We start from the raw sequence: 6000 nt of genomic DNA, 5'->3' as shown, positions 1-6000 counted from the left end.
TGCAGACCTCTCCAGCTTAGGTCCTTCGGGCATCCACCTGCTCTGGCTTGGGGTTCTCCATTGGCTGCAGGTGGATATCTGCTCCATCATTAACCTCCATGGACTGCAGGGGGACAGCCTGCCACACCATGGTCTTCACCATGGGCTGCAGGGGAATCTTTTCCAGCACCTGGAGTACCTCCTCCCCCTCCTTCTTCACTGACATTGGTGTCTGCAGAGTTGTCGCTCTCACTCTTCTCTTCTGGATGCTGTTGCATGGCAGTTTTTCCACTTCTTAACTATGTTATCCCTGAGGCATTACCACCATTGTTGATGGGCTCGACCTTGGCCAGTGATGGGTCTGTCTTGGAGCCGTCTGGGATTGGTTCAGACATTGTCCATCAGACATAGAGGAAGCTTCTGTCAGCTTCTCACAGAAGCCACCCCTGCAGCCCCAATGCTACTGAAACCTCACCACGCGAAACTAATACACATTTTGTATTATCTCCAGAAATGTACTCATGTATTCCCTGGAAGCATGGTTGCTAGCCCAGGCCAAAAATGTGCCAAAACCACTGCAAGAGATGGCAGAAAAACAGTGCTTGGGCTCTGACAGAGTTTAACTGAATTTAATTCATAGAATAATAGAATTGTTATGGTTGGAAGAGAAATTTAAGCTCATCAAGTTCAACCGTTAACCTAGAACTGCCAAGTTACTACTAAACCATGTTTCTCAGCACTGCATCTACATGTCTTGTAAATATCTCCATGGACGGTGACTCAACCGCTTCCCTGGGCAGCCTGTTCCAATGCTTGATAACCCTTTCAGTGAAGAAATGTTTCCTAATATTCAATCTAAACCTCCCCTAATGCAACTTGAAGCCATTTTCTCTTGTCCTGTCGCCTGTTACTTGGGAGAAGAGACTGACCCCCACTTTGCTACAACCTCCTTTCAGGTAGCTGTAGAGAGCGAGAAGGTCTCCCCTCAGCCTCCTCTTCTCCAGGCTGAACAACCCCAGCTCCCTCAGCCGCTCCTCATAAGACTTGTTCTCCAGACCCCTCACTAGCTTCGTTGCCCTTCTCTGGACTCGTTCCAGCACCTCAGTGTCTTTCTTGTAGTGAGGGGCCCAAAACTGAACACAGTATTTGATGTGAGGCCTCACTAGTGCTGAGTACAGGGGGACAATCACTTCCCTAATCCTGCTGGTTATTTCTGATACAAGCCAGGATGCTATTGACCTTCTTGGCCACCTGGGCACACTGATGGCTCATATTCAGCCAGCTGTCGACCAACACCCCCATGCCCTTTTCTGCCAGGCAGCTCTCCAATCATTCTTCCCCAAGCCTGTAGTGTTGCATGGTGTTGTTGTGACCCAAGTCCAGGACCTGGCACTTGGCCTTGTTGAACCTCATACCATTGGCCTCAGCCCACCGATCCAGCTTGTCCAGATCCCTCTGCAAAGCCTTCCTACCCTCAAGCACATCAACACTCTCACGCAACTTGGTGTCATCTGTAAATTTACTGTGGGTGCACTTGATCCCCTCATCCAGATCATTGATAAAGATATTAAAGAAAACTGGCCCCAATACTGAGCCCTGCGGAACACCACTTGTGACTGGCCCCCAACTGTATTTAAGTCCATTCACCACAAGTTTTTGGGTCCCATAACCAGCCAGTTTTTCACCCAGCAAAGAGTATACCCATCCAGGCCATAAGCAGACAGTTTCTCCAGGGAAACCGTGGGAAACAGTATCAAAGGCTTTACTAAAGTCTAGGTAGACAACATCCACAGCCTTTCCCTCATCTACTAAGCAGGTCACATTGTCATAGAAGATCAGGTTAATCAAGAAGGACCTGCCTTTCATAAACCCGTGCTGACTGGACCTGGTAATCTGGCTGTCCTGTACATGCTGTGTGGTGGCACTCAAGATGATCTGTTCCATAATCTTCCCCAGCACCGAGGTCAGACTGAAAGTCCTGTAGTTCCCCAGGGTCCTCCTTCTGGCCCTTGTCAATTCTTCCATTACTGTTTGAAACAGTTTGTCATTTTTTTAGAAACATGTATCCTGTTGCAGTGAAACTCAAAGTCCTTCTCAATTAACTAGTGTTTATCCTATTTCATCTGAAAGATCTCTGCAAAGAAAATAAGTGAAAGTTAGCAGTTAAAATATCTGCAAAAAAAGGATACTGTAGAAAGAATAATCTAATGACATATTTCATTTACTGCAGTTTCATGGGTCAGGGGTGCCACTAGAAAATTATATGTTCAGGATAATGGAGTGAACTTGATTGTGAGTATCACAGGACCCTGAGGTGGCTACAGTTGTGAAGTGGAGGTACTTTCTTTATTTAAACATTTAAAAATGGAAATGCAGCCCATATATTGTTAGGGAAAGTTTGCAGTATTATTTCAGGCAGTATTGGTGTCAAGATTTGGCTACAGAGATTAAAATCTCAAAAACCTATGCAGAAGAGCAGGAAGTAAAGAAAAAAATAATTTCAGTGTTCAGAAGTGTTCACAATGCTGTATCTTCAGATTTTTCACAGAAGTGACAGATTTTTAAATGAATGCAATAATTTGAAAGTCAAAATACATAATACACCTGATGGATAAAAAAAGTATGGCTGTGTTGGTATCATTATACAGAAAGAAACACTGACGAGGATGTTGCAATAACAGATTATTAGGAGACAGCAATTAATAAGAAACTTGCAAAAAAGCAGAGGGAGGGGTGAGTGAGTACCGTAAGAAGAGATAAGTAGGGGCCTACTAGTGAGAGAGAGAGGGAAGGAAGGAAGGAAGGAAGGAAGGAAGGAAGGAAGGAAGGAAGGAAGGAAGGAAGGAAGGAAGGAAGGAAGGAAGGAAGGAAGGAAGGAAGGAAGGAAGGAAGGAAGGAAGGAAGGAAGGAAGGAAGGGAGGGGAACGACAGAGACAGAGTATTTACACAAGAAGCTGATAAAACAGTCAAACAGTGGAACACGCTGCCCAGAGACATGCTGTCTCCATTCTTGGAAACTTTCAAGATCCAGCTAGGCTAAGCCTTAAGCAACGTGGTCTGACTTACAGCTGTCCCTGCTCCAGGCATAAAGTTGGGCCAGAGACCTCCCGAGGTCCCTTCCAACCTGACTTGTCTAATGATCCTAAGATCCCACATCCCAGTATTAACAAGAATAACTTGAATGCAAAAGTAGCATGGGTGCAGTTCTGCTGGTAGAGAAGTAGCTTATAAATAGTGTGTCCTTTATGGAAATAGCTACGCCTGCATTAATCATCATCTGATAAATATAACTGCATCCATACCCACAATGGGGCAGCTACACAGTCTTTCCAGAACAGTTAATACAGTCTACATTTCTAATGTAAAGAAGCCCTATATTGCCAAGGAACAAAAAAACCAACACCATCACTCTACTGTAAAGAAGCAATTTACTAAAATACCATCATCATCCATCAGCTACTAATCTTTAAATAGCAATAATTACTAAATGTCCTTGTGCCTACTAAACTAGACAAAGACAGCATATAAACACATTGCTAGATCACTTAAGCAGTAAGTTACAATGTATGTCATGTAGCTTGAGTAAATACTGTTGACTTGGAGCTCACAGTAAGAACACAGAGTGGCAGGAAGTTACATTGCCTTAAGCAGGCACAGGTCCCTCATATTCAAGCATCTTTCTTCAGTCTTAAGGGAGAGAAATCTTTGTTTATAAATTTCTCTGAACAGTCATATACTTTATGAATCAGGTGTCTCTTCCAAACATATCTGGTCATGGTGAATCTTGTTCAAATGCTGAATCTCTTTTGGAATGCTTTCTAAAGCTCAGAAAAGTTGTATGACAGTGTTCTTTAGACTCATATGCCATTTTAACTAACATAGTTTCTCAATACACTGCTTTGAAAATAAAGGCTTATGTGGAAAAATATGCCAGATCCATTTACTCTGTCTAGCTGTCACTGAAGTTCCCAAATCATTCTGTCTTTCTACCTTATATGACGAAATGTAGTTGATACAACCTGAGATGACTTCAAGAACACAAACGCAGACATGTCATTGTAAACAAATGTTATGGCTGTAAAATTTTAAAATACAGCATTTAGGCCTGGTGTTTAATAAGTAAGAGTGCTCTACGTAATACAGAAATACAGTTTTATATCATTAGTTTCTCTGCTTGGATTTAATCTTCTTTTCAGGATACATTTAAATTCATGAAATGAAGGTTTTATAAAGCAATGGTAGTTCTCAGGTCCTTCTTTGTACAGTCAGTCAAGGCTCCCATGTTGGTACTTAATAAACAAGAAAAGAAAAGAAGAAAATAAAAAAGAAGTAGAAAAAAAAAAGAATTTGAGTAATGAAATGCAACAAGTTGAACGCATATAAGCAGTGACTGGGGAAGAGTCCTACGTGTTTTAAATCAGTGTTTTAAAACACTTAACAAATATATATGATCTTGAGAACATTTAGGTTGCAAAGGACTTCAGTGTGTGTCTCTAGTCCAGCTTTTGCTCAAAGCCTGGTCAGCACTATGGTCCCACCAGATTGCTCAGAGCTTTATCCATTAGGTCCTGAAAACTTTCAAGTATGGGAGCTGCAGTCTCTCTGAGTAACATGACAAATGGACAAGCAGTCCATTGCTTGACCATCCTCTTCTGGAGAAAGGTTTTAACTCATATCTGATATGAACTTTTCCTGCTTCAATTTATGTCCTTTGCCTTTTCTTCAGCCATGCACCACTGTGAACAGTGCCTAGCTCCGTCTCCTCGATCACCTCTCTGAAAGTACCGGCATGTAGCTGTTAGGTTCCCCAGAAGCTGTCTTTTCTCCAAGCTGAACAAGACCCTTTCCATCAATCTCTTCTTGCTTTGCTTTGCTCCCTGACTGTCTTGGTGGCCATCTGCTGAACTCACTTCAGTTTGTCTGTGTTTCCTGGGGAACCCAAAACTTGACGTAATATTCTAGTTATGAGTGCTGAGTAGAGAGGAGTAATCTCCTCCCTCAACCTCCTGATCGTGCTCCTGTTCATACAACACAGAATGCTGATGACCTTCCCACCTGCCAGGGTGCACTGGTGGCTCCTGTGCAGCTTGCTATATCAGTTTTTCAGCTGAGTTGCTCCCTGGCCAGTCAGTCCCCAGCCTGTGCTGTTGCAAAGGATTCTTCTTTCCCAGGCAAAGGACTTAATATTTGTCCTTGTCGAATTTTATGAAGTTCCTGTCAGCCCATTTTTCCATCTTATGTAGGTCCCTCAGTGTGGCAGCCCTGCTCTCCAGTGTATCAAGTCATCCCTCCAATTTGTCATCATCTGCAAAGTTGATGATACCTGCACTAGGGCATTGCTTAAGCAGGAGAGGTCCAGGATAGACCTATGTGGTACCCCACTAGTTACCAGCCTCCAGACAGCATATGACCCACTCTTGAAGCCCAAAGATCTGACCATGTTTTTTTATGCATATGGTCATCCATTCATCCAGACTAGATGCATCTGATAATATTGTGGAAGACAGTGTTAAAGGCACACATTTTCAAGCTCTAAAGCTTAAAGATATACAGTGTATAAAGGTGTGAAAGTTTGTTTATTAAGAAGTAAAGTCAGTGATAATGGTTAGATATTTCAAAAAAGATAGTTCCAGTGCTATTGTATGCCTTCAAAATAAACCATAAGGCATTTTTGCATATCGACTCATCCATGCATTTTAGTTTAGCTTCATCTGAATTTGCCTCATGCTATAAAAGAAAAAGTGCTTTCTGTGTGATGCACCTAGCACACATACCAAATGGTTATCTTACCTGTAATGAACAGCAGTGTCACAGAAGAGAGAAGCACTTGTTCACACCTTCAACCTCTCCAGTCTTTACACAAAAGATTCTTTATTAGGCTTTCTGGATACATTGTTCATTCCTCCTCCAATTATTTTTGAAGAAAATACGTGAATGATCATGCTGTTATTTTTTACCATGTCACTCTCCTCTGTGAGTCACACAATCTGCTTCTCGCTGCACATTTTAGCAGAACCAACT

This window comes from Larus michahellis, chromosome 3 (assembly GCF_964199755.1).
Source record: "Larus michahellis chromosome 3, bLarMic1.1, whole genome shotgun sequence".
In the NCBI taxonomy this organism is placed as follows: Eukaryota; Metazoa; Chordata; class Aves; order Charadriiformes; family Laridae; genus Larus; species Larus michahellis.
Note: the sequence above shows the minus strand (reverse complement) of the source record.